Source organism: Falco cherrug, chromosome 3 (genome assembly GCF_023634085.1).
Source record: "Falco cherrug isolate bFalChe1 chromosome 3, bFalChe1.pri, whole genome shotgun sequence".
Taxonomy (NCBI): Eukaryota; Metazoa; Chordata; class Aves; order Falconiformes; family Falconidae; genus Falco; species Falco cherrug.
The window spans coordinates 74,965,906-74,981,001 of record NC_073699.1 but is presented as its reverse complement, the minus strand read 5'-3'; the positions used below and the strand labels follow the sequence as shown (position 1 = coordinate 74,981,001).

At 37.9% G+C, this 15,096-nt stretch overlaps 1 long non-coding RNA gene across 1 annotated transcript; it reads right to left on the bottom strand.

Annotated features, from left to right (window-relative positions):
• Positions 1-2,281: 2,281 nt before the first annotated feature.
• On the bottom strand, positions 2,282-3,233 carry LOC114016631 (uncharacterized). Its single transcript, XR_003561198.2, has 3 exons — positions 3,167-3,233; positions 2,798-2,898; positions 2,282-2,343 (listed from the first exon to the last, which is right to left on the bottom strand). It is a non-coding gene; the product is annotated as an uncharacterized LOC114016631 (long non-coding RNA).
• Positions 3,234-15,096: the final 11,863 nt, after the last annotated feature.

Here is a 15,096-nt window from a genome sequence, read left to right as displayed (position 1 = left end):
AAAAGATCAACACTTCTGCCCAACTTGGTATTATCTGCAAACTTACTGAGGGTGTACTCAATCCCCTTGTCCAGGTTATTGATAAAGATAGTAAATAGAACTGTCCCCAATACAGAGCCCTTGGTGGATGTAACTCCATTCACGGTCACTCTTTGGGCCCATCCCTCCAGACAGTTTTTTACCCAGTGTAGAGTATGCCCATCCAAGACATGAACAGCCAGTTTCTCCAGGAGGATGCTGTGGAAGATGTTGTCAAAGGCTTTACTAAGGTCCAGGTAGACAACATCCACAGCCTTTTCCTCATCCACTAAGTCACTTTGTCATAGAAGGAGATCAGGTCTGTGAAGCAGGACCTGCCTTTCATAAACCCATGCTGGCTGGGCCTGGTAACCTGGTTGTTCTGTATGTACTGTGTGGTGGCATACAAGATGATCTACTCCATAACCTTCACTCACACTGAAGTCAGACTGACAGGCCTGTAGTTTCCCAGATCCTCCTTCTGGTCCTGGGCATTACATTTGCTAAATTCCAGTCAACTGAGACCTTCCCAGTTACTGGGCTTTGGCCTTTCTAATTTTCTCCCTCCATAACCTCATGTCATTCTTGTAGTCCTCCTAGGTTGCCTGCCACTTCTTCCAAAGGTCACAACCTCTCTTTTTTTCCCTGAGTTCCAGCCAAAGCTCTCTGTTCAGCCAGCCTAATCGTCTTCCCCACCTCATCTTTCAGCATATGGGGACAGCCTGCTCTTTAGCCTTTATTGCTGCTCTTTTGCTGGACATTCTTCATTCTTGAATCCTGGACTCCTTTGCCCTTCAGGACTGCTTCCCAAGGGACTCTGTCAACAAGTCTCCTAAACAAGACAAAGTCTGCCCTCCAGAAGTCCAAGGTGGCATTTCTGCTGACCCCTGCTTGAGGCAATACTACCAGGGAGCTCTTATAGTCCCACACATATAAATCAAACTCACAGCTCAGCCTAACAGCAGATGGGATATAATGTCACTCTGCACATACGCAGTAAATCCAATGTATTGTGTAGATTAACTGAGTGACATTGGATGTAGTGGGCATGAGGGTGATTTACGTAAGAATTTACTTAACTATTTTTCCAGATGCTCAAAGAGTTTGTTTGGAAAACCAGCTGGTTTCCATGAAAACCATGTTACTGACTGATTGATAGGCTTTTGGGATGCTTGAAACTGGGGACCCAAGCCCTGAGCTATATCCCTGTCGTAAAATGTCTTTAGGATGCTCAGTGTAAATTAGTTGCAACGAGACCCAGTGCAAACTGAGCACAGTGTGCTTTCCCCACTCCTAAAGCAACTATATGCTTCTTGCTTCCCTGAGGTAAATGTGGCATAGAAGGAGACTCCTGAATCATCAGCCAAGAGATATTTTACACTGGCAAGATCCCTGGCTTCCCCTGTGGGGTAACTCCCCAGCTAGTGGACCCTGTCTCATTCACTTACAACAATCAGCATGGACTTCTATGATCACACGAGGATGCAGAACAGTGATTTTATTAAATACTGAGGTGTTGATTTACCATGTGGGTTTTCTAGCATCAGAAAGAATAGTAAGCCCCTCTCATGCTGTTAAAACTGGGGGGGGATAGTGACCATGAAACTGGGGAATGAAAACTGCTGGGGGCTGCTCTTTGGCTTAAAAAAAATAACTACTATATTTACACCTTAGTCTTTTAGATAACTAAGTTTTCCTGTGCCTTGCTATTGACATCAGCTTTAGTACTGCTGAAAGCAATGGATTAAAAAAAAAATTCTTTTTCCTTCAGACTTATTTTTTCAATTAACTGATGTATTTTATTTAAAGTTCTTAGCTTAAATACCTGTTGTAAATCAAAGTCCATTAAAGCTCATCTGTCAATACTGATTTGTACCTAGAAAAGTTGGGCCTAAAGGTTTAATTTTCCATTGATTTTCAATTTGTCTGCTTATGTATTTGTTTGAAAACTAGGTCTAAATTACTACATGCTATCAGGATAAGTGAGCTAAAAATTCTGATACTCAGGCATTTTATGTGTCTTTTGTAGGCAGTGAAATGCAATGAAAAAGTGTAGTACAAAGCAGGGAAAATAATGAGATTTTTCTGGAACTCACTACAGTAATTGGGCTTTTTTATTGCTCTCACTTCTTGCAGACGCACCACCATGTTCTTCTTTCATACCTATAAGAGAAAAATGCTTTTTTAATAAGCATTTAGGTAAATTACTATATTTAACACTATTTTTCATATGCAAAACAAAAGTAAAAATTAGCTTTTGCTAACCTTTCAGGCTTCAACTCAGATAAGCCACTCCCTCTGCTGGGGATATTTCTACAGACTGCTCTGTAAATAAAAAGGACGATAAGTTTTTTTCAGGGAAGTGCTAGAAACACTTCTAAAGTCACATAAAACCTTAACAGTGTTATCACATACAAACATTTCTCAAGAATATGTGTCTCTATGCTATTTTATGCTCTTAAAATATCTACCTCATTAAAAAAAAAAAAAGAAACAGAAACATCAAAATGTAAAGATTTCTTAACAAACTGGGTTTAAGTATCTTTTTCTTTTCACATATTTTTAACTTGATTTGCAGCTTGCCGAAGATAACTGAGTGATAATCCATCAGAGGGAAGTTTTCCTTTTAGCTACAGATTAGGTTTAGCCTGGACAAGAGGTGTAGGACATAAGCAGCAGGTTTTTTAACTTTGTCTATTAACACCCAAAACCACCTGGAGAGTAACGATTCTCAGGAAAAAAAAATCAGTTCCTTCCCAGCTTCTGTTCAGTTACTGACCTTTTGGATGAAGCTGCAGTGGATTCCAAAAAAATGCCACTGATGGGATGCCAGAAAGTGTTCCAACATATATTTATACATATATTGGTTTCTCAGTAAAGCTGAAAAAGTGTGAAAACATTTGTAATCAAAAAAACCCACAAGTATTTAAAAAGATATGTAAAATTTCCAAGATCAAGTTATTTGTCCTCTGTATTTCTGTTCTTGCCTACCTACTACAGTAATTCATTTGCCTATGTCAAGTAGGTCTGAAAGGATACATGTTACAGAAACACTGAAGAATCTAAAAGCTTTCTGAAAACTGTTATTCAGGTAGAGGAAGGAGACACAAATTAAAGCTACTGCTGAAGACAAGGGAGAATATCTCACCTATTAAACATTTTGCTTGGTAGCCAGGATTCCTATCAGGCTGCATGTGTGAGAAGATCAAAGTGCACATGGTATGACTGCAAACTAGCCACTGTACTGCTGTTGTCTTTCCAGGCAGGAGTGGCTAACGAAATGAAGGCAAACTGACGCTAGAGGGTATAGGGGACAAAGTACACAAATCTATTGGGAATAACATCACTTTAATTCTGGTTTTCACTGAACACCCTCCTTTATTTTTTAATATGTATCAATGTCAACATAAATGAAGTTTATAGCAAAAAGTGGAAAGAATTTGTTCTGAAAAGATAAAATGGAAATTGTATCCTCCCCAAAGTTTTCCTCCAGTCTGCAGAATTTTGCCTTGACTCAGAACAGTTTGGGTTCAACCTCTTAAGTTGATATTTTTTCCTTTGAGTTTTGAAGAATGAAGTGTCCAGCCCAGTAGTTAGTGTATTTGTGGTGTTTTTGTTGGTTTAGTTGCAACTTGTTCAACAGGACAGAATAAATCCACAAAATGAAGGCTGAATTCTGACAGCGTTATATTGAAAAGTACTGATTTCAATGAGACTATCTGAACAGAGTGTAGTTTTTGAACATGCATGTATAGGGCAAAAACTGGAGTGGTAATTGCACTGGGAGTAGACTGCATGGCTGACATTTACCTACTTTTGAATTTCTACAGACTCATTTTCCTTCTCATATCCATTCGTAAACAGAGGGAATCCTAATGGCCGTGGGTGTCAATGGAGAAGATGATCACACATAATGATTCACTCAATATTACTTAGCTATGACTGACTTGGATTTTTTCCTATGCTCAGGGCCTCTGTACAATTCTTACATAAAACATACACAAATAACAAAAGATGGAACAGAATGGGAACCAAGAAATGGGTTTGTTCCTTTAGAGCTGGAGGATCCAGCACAATTCAGAATCATGTGAGTGATTTCCAGGAAAAAAGGAAAAGAGATGAGAAAAATTATTATATACTAGTGATGAAAAAGTATTCATATTTACATATAACTTTTTAAAAGTAAGGAAAAAAAATTCAAAACCAGAGATCACTAAATGAAACAATTTCAAGCTGAAATTGTGGGACCATGTCACTGTAAAAAGGTTTAACAAATAAACTGTGAGATTTTTGGAAAATTCTTGTAGACAGAATCTTTGAGAAAATTGTGTAAGACCTGAGGGATCCACAGAAGGCAAGGAATTAACTTCAGCTTTACATAGACTTTGTATATTTAAGACTTTATTAAAATTGAAATTACTGAAGGGGAAAAATGAATCTTTACTTTTGAAACTTTTTATACTCAGCCTCTCTAAAGTATCTATTTAGTAGGTTTCAGTGCATTGAAAACTTCCCTATTTAGTTAAGTCTTTGAAATGGTAGAAGCAATAGTTGATTATAGGGATGTTGTCTAATGTACATAGGACATAGGGGAGTGGCACTGGGCCATGAAGTCCAATCTCCTACTGCTGTTGGTACCACATATTTATTCAATTTAATGAAAATCTCACAAAAAGCTTTACATTATTGCTCTTAATTTGTATGCTATGAACATATGTACCTCTAATTAAGGCCCCTTTACTAGTGTTGTGGTATAGAACATGTCCTTTTCAAGCAGTTCTTGGTGGAATATGACTGTTACTTTTCCCATGTCCCCAGATAAAACTGAAGGTTGACAGAAACATAGCACTGAAGCAAGAGAAGGTGTGAACCCAGCAAAGCAGTTAGGTCCACACCTGAGGTCAGATAAGCACTAAACTGAGCACTAAAAGCTACAAATGTGGGTTTACAGTATTTTGCCTTGAGGGAAAGAAGAACCACTAGGATTTTCTTCCATGGGAAAGAGAACATGCCAGTAGCTATATGATGGGCTAAGTTAAGGGTTTAATACATTCAGAAAGCATGGAACTGATAGGTGCTGAAGGTAGGGCAATGTATTCTGCCTGCTGAACATACAGCTGCTACTTTAGCAAATGCAGCGGTCATTCTTGCTCCTCTCCTGTGGCTCTTCCAGGTGTTTCAGTGAATACAACAGCTGGAGGATAGCACACAGTTTTACTTAGATCATCTATTGTTCTGTGGATTACAAATGAAGTCCTGTCAATTTAACTGTGTGCTTGCTGGAAAAGTAACATTAAATATTGGGGGGTGTGGGTGGGGGGTGTAGAAAGAAATGGTCAATAGTTTTTCTTGCTAAAGGAAACTGTCAGATTAAATTCAAAAATATAATAGCATCCTTCACCTCAGAACCTTTGCACCTCCTATGTGACCACAACCACTGCTAGTATCTTTGAGCTTGGGAGGATGTGCAGTACTGTGAAGTGGCCGTTCTGCATAGAAACAGCCCGGAGCCTGTGCCAGCTCACAGCAGGTCACAGCTTTGCTTCCATTATTTTCCCCTTTTCCTGTCTTCTCATAGTGGCTTTATCAAGTGTATAAGATGAAGCATGACTACCTGATACTGTGGTTGTTCAAGCCATGCAAAATGGTGCAAAAAATGGTCTAGAAATACGTGGATTTATTTCACAGATTTTAAGAGGATCTTGGATGTATTTAGATGCATTATGCCTACTTTTTACTGAAAGGATTAGTATCCTAACAAATATGATTTCTGATTAATAGTCTGTGATTTATGTTTCTGTATTAACAGAAATGTGATTTCTGTTTAAAAGATGTGTATCTTTAAACATGTACACATCATATAATCTAGCTATCTTATTTGATACTTGCAGATCACATTTCACAAAAGTCTTCTTACGTACACTTCTTTTAAATGAGTAAATATCAGAATCAAATTTTTATTCCCCTTGTATATTAAACATTGTGCACATGCGAATTCCAATCAGAAGTGTTAATGGAATATAAAAAATGTTTACATTTAACTGATAAATCGTTGCACTTAAATCTTTGCACCTTAGCCAGATATAAACGTTTTTCACTGAATCATGAGAAGACATGTCTGTACTGTTGGAATACTCCAGCACTATAGACTGTACTGTTGTCTTAAAGTAACAATCTCTATGACTATACCATGTGTGTCTGTGTGCGCAAGTGCATGTATATCGCATCCTGCCTCCTAGAAAAGTTTGAGCCTGGTTACCTAAATATTTTAAAAATATTTTAAGTCTGAAAAAAATATATGGAAACTACAGTCTGAGTCACAAATAAGGGAAAAGAAATTTCAGAATGAGAATATTTTGGTGTCTTTTACTAGAGTTTCAGTGATATATAAAACCTCCATTGTTCCCACTATTTTGGCAAATAAACCCCCCCCTCATTATATCTGCCAGCCCTCAGGTTGTGTAACAGAGAAAAGGAAAACCTTCTTTTCTTCTCTGCACATATAAACCATTCTGTCCTGAAGGATAAGTTTTCTGTAAACTAAATGAGTATCCTCATGTGCAGGTTTCCTTCTTCTCTGGCCCAGCTTTGCAATCTTTCATGGGATAGCAAAGTATAGTCCTAATAATGCCAAACACCTTTCCAATTCTTTTTGTCATGAAATTACCTGCAAATAAAGTGGGTACAGTCTGGAACAGTTTTAAAGGTCTTGTCGTTAAGAGTCTAAATCCCACACTAATGTGACTTTATGTACTTGAATGCATTTCCTTCTGGCCTGGTCCAGGATATTTAACATTCACTGTGGGTTACGGTTTGCATTTTAATAACAGAGTCATTTTGGGGACCTGTCCTAAAGTGACAGAGGAGGTCAGGCACAGAACTAGAAAGATAACCCAGATGTTCCTCTTTATAATGCAGAGTTGTGGCCACTTTTAATGTAATGTTGTTTCAGTGAACTAACATAGGTTGAACCTTCATGCTTTCTTTTGCTGAAAGAATGAATTATCATGTTTTTGTTGTTAAACTGATGACATATATTATGATCCACACAATGTATTCCTTTTATAAGTGTCAGTAATTTTTTTTAAGTCTGTTACAAAAGCAGGTGCATGGGCTTTTTTTTTTTTTTTTTTTTTTTTTTTTCATTTTGAAATGTAATAAAGTCAGTTTTGGCCTGAAGCAATACTAGGATTTAAAATAGGAACTACTTTGAAGCAACATGAAGTAGCACCCAGCCTTTAGGTTATTAAATGTGTTTTCTTCCTCTGGCTTCCTAAATGCACCTCATTGTTTAATGGAATTCTAACTGTAAGGTTTAGTTGTAGGCATTTCAGCTGGACTTTCTTTAGGCATACATAATGGTGCACCCAAGACTCCAAAACACACAAAGTGGATTACAACGGAGAAGACAAAACATTTTTTTACTTCCAGATCACAAAGAAGAATAAGTAAATTAACAGTATTTCAAGAGAAGCAATAATATGCCTGGTGGGTGGGTCATCTCAGAGATATGGGCAGGCAGAACTGGGCTTCAGCCTTCAAGGGCTTTCTTTCAAGTGCGGCTTAGTTTGTGCAATTCACAATCCAATCAACAATAGCCTGTTCTTTTAGAACACATTGTTAAATACACATTCCATTCCAGCAAGCATATCTTTCCAGTTGATGCCTGATATTCTTATAACTAGGACTGATTGATGAACTTTGGCACCTTCAAGACTGATCATCTGGATATGAAGGCAAAACAATTCTGTAATTTACAGAAACATAAGTATTACCCAGAACTTGCAATGTTACTGTTCAGTTCATATGAGTTTAAATCATATTCCCCAGGAGATATGTAGCGTACCTACAAGACTCTGGACTCTGTAGTTACATTAAACATTAAATATATTATTTTGCAAAAGCAGTTGTATACTATGGAGGCAGTATCTATAAATTCACAGTAAAGCCAACTCATATATTCCACATAATTGCCATAGGTACTGCTATAACAATATCCGCTAAAAAAAAAAAAAAAAAAAAAAAAAAAAAGAGTCAAAACGCCTAATCCAAAGAAGAGCATTACTATTTTATTTTGATGATGGCTAAAGACAGCTCATCTAGGACACTTGGAGGCATATTGAGGGGACAACAAGAAGGAGGAAGAAGAAGATGCATAGCAATTCTTTGCTTTACATTCATTCCACAAACAGAGGGTTTCAATTTCCAGAGCTGTCAGTTTACCCTTTCTTTTTTTAACTTCTATTGTATTCAATTAAAAAGGCTTTTCAAAGGTACATTTAATTACTTCAATCTTTTCTTTTTAAGAAATGTTTCAGCTTTTTTTGTTCTTGTAGGCTTGCTCCAGAATGCTAATATCTTCTCCCTCAGCTACACTCCAACCCCAAGCAAAATCATGTTAAAGCAAGTAATGCTTTCTGGACGAAAGTTTTATTTTCACACACAGCCAGAATGAGTTATATTGCACCTGCATGAATGATGTTTCCCTTATTTTATGAAACTGGAAGACAGCCAAGTTGTACAGTGTTTCTGTAGGTGCAGAGTTTTTTTCACACGCCTCTTCCCAGCACCACCTGCTTCAATGATTTGGGTGTTCCCCTCAGGTAGGTCACAATTTAAAACATGTTAGTACCCAGATTGGCCACACCCAGAGATAATACACTCTTTTTTTCTTTTTACAATGGTTGTGTTAGCCAAATATGACATAGTGATCTATGTTGGTTATTTTTTGAACTTTGCATAAGTGTGTTTGTTATTGGATGTCAGAAGTAGCTGATGCTATTATACAGAGATTTCCAGAACCATGGCATAAGATCCAATTAGATAGTAAACAAAAACATTTGGACTAAGGAAATGGAAAGCTGAATGAGGCCAGTAATCCAGGTTCATTAATTTGTCTCTAGCACTAGATGGTGAAAGGCATTGAAAAGGAAAGCACAAGAAACACTGCAGAGGACTGCAATTTTATTATCATCTCTTGCTGAAGTTCACAGGCAGAGTGGGACACGGGAATCTAGTTTGCAATGACCATGCTCTACCCCCTAAAACAGTGGACTTAATTTCCTGCTGGTCTCAACCCAACACCTTTTGCAGCAGCTTGCTCAGACAAAAATAAACTAAATCCAGCTCCACAGTGGGAGAGTCTGTCTATTTGGTGTGTAAAACAATTCAATCCCAGTAAATTTTCTGTCTATTTTTCTGCTTTAAACAGCTTTTGTTTGGTTAATTGGTGCTGTAGGCAGATAACCAATTTTCTCCTGTGGAGGGATTAGCAGAATTCCATTGTTGAGATGTTCTAATTGTTAATTTGCATGCTTGAGAAAGATTATAGTTTTGATTGTGAAACCTACTAGGGTTGATTTTTTTGGCCTGAACAAAGTAGAGGAAATATAGGGTTTTGTACTTAATTAATATCTACATGGTATCAAGCATTGGACAACATCAAACACAATTATGAAGCATATTTAAAGAACAAATGCCTCTAATTCTCCTCTTTGGGAACAGTTTATGGCCAGCTCTGTCCCCAGAGGAAGTTAGAGAAATGCTAAGGCTGAAAAGTCCTCTAAAAGCTGTTAAGCTCACAAAGGATTGTGGGAGCCCAGCAAACCTCACTCCTGCCACTGTTCTCACTTCACAGACTCTAGGAGTTCTTCCCTAACTTTGCCCTTTTCTTCACAGTGAAAAATGAAATAAGGTTATTATTAACTTGAGATGGACAATTAGAGGAAAAATCCTACCGAAGACAAGGCACTTTGAAGTTTTCATATGAATTAATAGATTGTGATAAACCTATGGGGGGGAAGGGGGTAGGGGTGAGGAACTTCATTCTTCATATATGGCTGGAAGCTCATCAGAAAGTTACTAACTATCATATCAGGTCTGGGAATTTTATCCCATCTAACTAACTTGGGCTAAAACCTCTTTCAGCATTAGGCACTGTTTCTGGAAAATGCAAGAGAATTTTCAGTTTCTTCTTTAGGAGTACATTGACCCATTTATACGGCTGCTGCTTGTGAAGAGATGTGGCACTAACATTGTCCTCAGGTGGTATCAGTCACTGTTAATTTTAATCCCTTCTTTACTTCACTGTTTGTGCTCTGTTAGTATACAAATAGTGACAGGAGATCTGGTGTTTTGAATTTCTGATGCAAAAAGTCCTGCTCCCCTGTGGTCTGTTGGAGCCTTTTACAGCTGTGATAAATGATCACAAAGTCTCTGCAAAATGTCCTCACATTAATAAGTTTCTTACTAGAGTACTGGAACTCCTTACATAAAACAATGGAAATTCAAGACCATCTTCAGCTTATGGATAAGTAAAGCTTTGTGAGTGTTACAGTCAAGTTCTGAAGATGGGTGCAGTGTACCAGGACAAGGCAAATTAAAATGGTGAAGGAAAGATGCATCAAGTGCATGGATCAACAGCTACTGTGAAAAACTATTGCTTGGAAGTCAGAAACTAAGAAATGTCTGAGAGGTGGCAGAATAGAAGGCAGCCACTGCCTTCCACTGAGTCGCAAAAAGAAAAAAATACAAATGGTATCTGGGAGGGTTGGGGGTTTTTTTGTTTGTATTCTTATTTTTTTTTCCCCCTCTTGCTCTGTTCTTTGGGAGTCTAAAATGAGAAAAAACAATTTCTGCATAGTTGTCCTCTTGTGATCAAAGGAAGGATGTGAAGAATCAAAATATCCATTGGTTTAAGTGAGGAGATCCTAAAATATCCATACATAGTTTTGATAATTATGTACTGGTGAGCACTACACAATGAAAGTATTTGGTTTTAGCTGACAAAGAGAAAGGGAAATAAGAGAAGATCAAAGCAAACCAAATAAAATTGAAAGCTTCACGCAAACATGGACAGATAAATATTTTCTGTCTTTGCTACATTTCATAACACGAGACAAATGTCTCTGTGAGCATTATAAATTTTATTGCTGATTGCATTAAGACTTTTGGGTGAGTAATCCATTCTGTATGTACTAGCTTTGCTCCCTTCCATCTAAAAAATCCAATTCTTCATAGCCATTCCAGCTAGACCTTGTTCCAATAGGATGATTAGATGACAAGTCAGTAAAAGGCTAATGTTGGGTTCATCTGTAATCATAATCTTAAATAGTATCTGTATGCTAAATATCAGCACTTTTTGTTTTTTTCAACAATAGGCAATATAGAAAGGTTACATAAGAAAAGTGCCTTGTGGGGAGGTGTTCATGATACCTGACACAGCTGGTAGAGGTCATAGAGGTTTTGAGTGCATAACGAATGTGTAGATGGACAGTTACAAAATTGTTGGGGACTCTTTTCTAGGCTGCTGAGCAACGTTATGCTGGGCTGAGACATTGCTTATATTCATTATGGCAAAAGTCAACAGTATTCTCCATGCAGAAAAAATATGAATGATCAGTTGCTGTGTTTTGGTTTGTGCTCTTTTAGGAGCCCAACATTTGGTACTGATATTGAGACTGTTCACAGGTCACCATTTGTAACCTCACTTCCATTCACTATGCATTTTTCCTAAAGACAGGACAAATATAGACCCTCCTCCCTTTAGGTGGAGGGGCTATAATAAGAGACCATTTAGATAATCCAAATCAGAAATGATAGTGAATAGCACAGGGCAAATAAAAACTTTAACATCCCCCCTTGACAGTGACAAGCAGTGACAGCCTTTAGCCACTGGGACATGGCTGAACTGGTGTGGCCCTGATTAAAATGGAAAAGCCTCAGCAACCATGAAGCTGAGGAACATTGAGGAATTGGCCATTGTAGCCAGTGGTGGAAAAGGTAAGTCCATGTCCAGACTCTGGAAAACAGCTGCTGTTTTCTCTTTGTTCATATTAATTCAAGCACTTTGCAAAATGCTTCCAGACTAGGTGGGCTATTTAGTAACAAAGTATGTCATTCAATCATTACTGTTATTAGATTGCTTGCCCTTAACAGCTCCTGAATAACCTTAAACTGTGTATGTGTTTTATTTTTAGTTTTGGCTGCTTAGCTGGATATCATTTACTGATCCTCAGTGTCCATGGAACCATCACGGCAAAACTGTTTAAGAGACAAGCAAAACAGATATTTACAGACTAGGCCAGGTGGGTTTTTTTCTAAGGTTTTTTCTACATTGACTAAATGTAGAATACCCAAGATTCTCATGTTTAGTATCCTTCATAGTCTTCTGAGAAATAAACTAAAATCTATGGACTAGGATGAAACAAGTTTTCATTCAAACTTCTCCATGATATTCAATTAAACTCTACTTTAAAGTTGTCTTGGAATGTTTAGTCTTGACTCTGTGTTTTGGTTTGAGACTTTGTACCGTAGTCCATGTAATCCCAGCAGGCTCTAGATCTGGGAGCAAGAGTTAGATGGTAACCTAACCAAAATGTTTTGATCATTGCTTCTGAAATACTATCATTTCCATCAGAGAATGTTCTCTTGTAGTTTCCAGGTCTGCAGGTTTTGATATAGGAAAGGCTGGATAAAACTTCAGATTTCTGGATGGTTATGTCGGTTAAAGTCTTGGAGGCCTGTGCATCTTCTATGCCATGGCTCCAATCTCTGTCCCACAAGGACAAATATTAAAGACTGATGTTACACGTTTTCAAGGTATTTTAGCCAAGAAAATGGAAAATTGTATTTTTTGAGTAACATATACAGGAAAAAACTGATGTTTTGAAATTCAGCTTTGATTGCTCACTGACCTAGTGATTAGTCAAGCCTAGGCAATTTTAATTATCTGTAGATCAGAAATAGCACTAGGCTGCAGAAGTCAAATTAGAGTGGGCCCAGACTACACTATATGCAATGTATTGGGTCACACCAAAAAACTTCGTTGGTAGTATAACATGTCAAAATTAGTCACTTAAGAATGTAAACAGCTCCAGAAACAGGAATGAGCAGGCCTCCAGCCATCTGCTTTGTGTGATAGTCCCGCTTTTTCACTGTAGGCACTGATATTTGTTCACTCAGCCAGATGATCGTCGTCTTAGATTCAGCTGAGTGTCCCGAAGTAGCAAAGAGCTGGAGATGTCAACAGATTGTGATGCCTTCCGGTAGAGGCACAAGGCTCTGGGCTCAGCAGGCAGGAGCAACATCAACAGCTGGTACATCCCAGGACCTCTTTTCCATCTTCTCCTCTGATTTTTTGCTACAGATGTGAGAGGCAAACGATCTTGTCATTATTAGCAAAGGCACCCTGGAGTAACCCTATGCTCCTTTTTAACTCAAGCCAGCAACAAACCTTCCTCCCCCATCCTCCCTCCCCCTCTCTTTCCCTCACTCTCACCTCACTCCTCACTCTGTTCTGTGCTATTCTGACGTTCTGAATTTAAATTTGATTTAGAGTATATTATTTTCATCAGAATTTATAACTTCTACCTAGTATATTTTTTTGCTGCCTGTTCTGCAGCAGCTGATTCTTATGGACCTGATTCCTCATTTTATGCAACTAGATTTATCTGGGTTAAATTGTATTGAGATAGATTTGTAAAGTACTATAAAATAACACTGAGATCTTGAATAGAAGTAATTAATGGGGGTTTTTTTATTTTTTTGGCACCAAAAATATGGAAAGTGTACACTAGCCATGCAACCAGAAAACAAAGTCTAAAATGCATGATCAAAAGAAAACATTAGCAAGCCTCTGAACAGCAGTGGCAGCGTCAATTGCTAGTTCATATAAAAGAGTCAGTAGGGGATTAGGCAATTGCTGTACAAAGAATAAACCAATGATTTCTTGAAAATTAGTGTTCAGCTGATAGCCGTTTAATTAAACTGTTTGCTTTAGCATTTGTGATTTTTAATGGAATTTCAGGGAGAGGGTAAAGGGAGGAACTGAAGGATAAAATTTAATACAGACAGAGAAAGCTTTTATTTCTTTGCTAAATCATAGTGTTTTGATACATTGTCATTTCCATCAATAGACTGATAGATGAAATATTGAACATAGCAACAGCTTGTGGGAAAATCATCCTAAATTTAACTGAAAAGTAAATAGTTTGTAGTGTCTTCACTGCACGGCCATGCTTCAGAGATGTTAAGGACCAATGTAAGAGGAAAAGTCTTACACCAGAGATGCAAAACTCACTTTCAGAGTTAATGAGCTGCTTCAGTGATCTGTGTGGGAAAAAAAATGGCATTGGGAAATGGTGCAGTAAAAAAAGGTCATTTCAATTGCTGAAAAAAAAAAAGTGAAATGATAGACATCCTCACACCAAAATCTTTATGAAGTTAAAGAGTAATATTTCAGTATATCTACTCATCAGTGGGAGTGAGGAAGAAATATTTCCTAAGAATAAGCAGGTGAACTTACGCTACCTTTCAAGCTTCTGTCAAGTACTGGAGAAAGCATATTAAACTTAACAGGACCCTGATATGATCAATTACAGCTGTGTTACTCTGTGTGGGTCACATCACCTTTATTTCCGAACTTAAATGCTGTGCCGCTTACTTGGACAGAAATTAAGTGTATTATAAAAGAGGAAAGGCATGCATTAGGAACTGTAAGTCAGGAAAAGTTTTTCTCAGTTACATACACCAACTCTTATAACAATGTAGCCTCTCTGTCCTTACCAGAAAACCTGATTATGTGGCAAACTTTGGATGAGATTCTGTTTGCCATTGCCCTTTAATAAATGTATGGAAGGAGAAGGGGCAGGCTGGTCAATGATGCCCTTCAGCCCTCTGACAGTCCTGATTCTGAGGTCAGGTTGAGAGGACATCTAACCTACATCAATTGGGTTAATCATAAATGTCATGAACATTTTAATTAAACAGTCACAATGATATGATGAGCGTTTTTTATAAAAGAGCTTGTCGTCCTCTCACCCCCTCAATGCTCTTGTTAAAGCTCATCTCACTGTGCACGAAGGAATGAAAGATTCATGAGCTGGAAAGACAGCAAGTGAAGAGGAACATGGCTCTGTAATAGTGATGGGCAGCATACTTGGTAAGGCAGCAGTGCATCTCAATGGCTCTGGTGTTCAGTCTATACTCCTGTCTTCACAAGCTTGTATTGCCCCTCATCTCTTCTTGCCAGCTGAGCTTCTACTTAAAAGCTATTTTTGAACTTTGCCAGACCCCTTA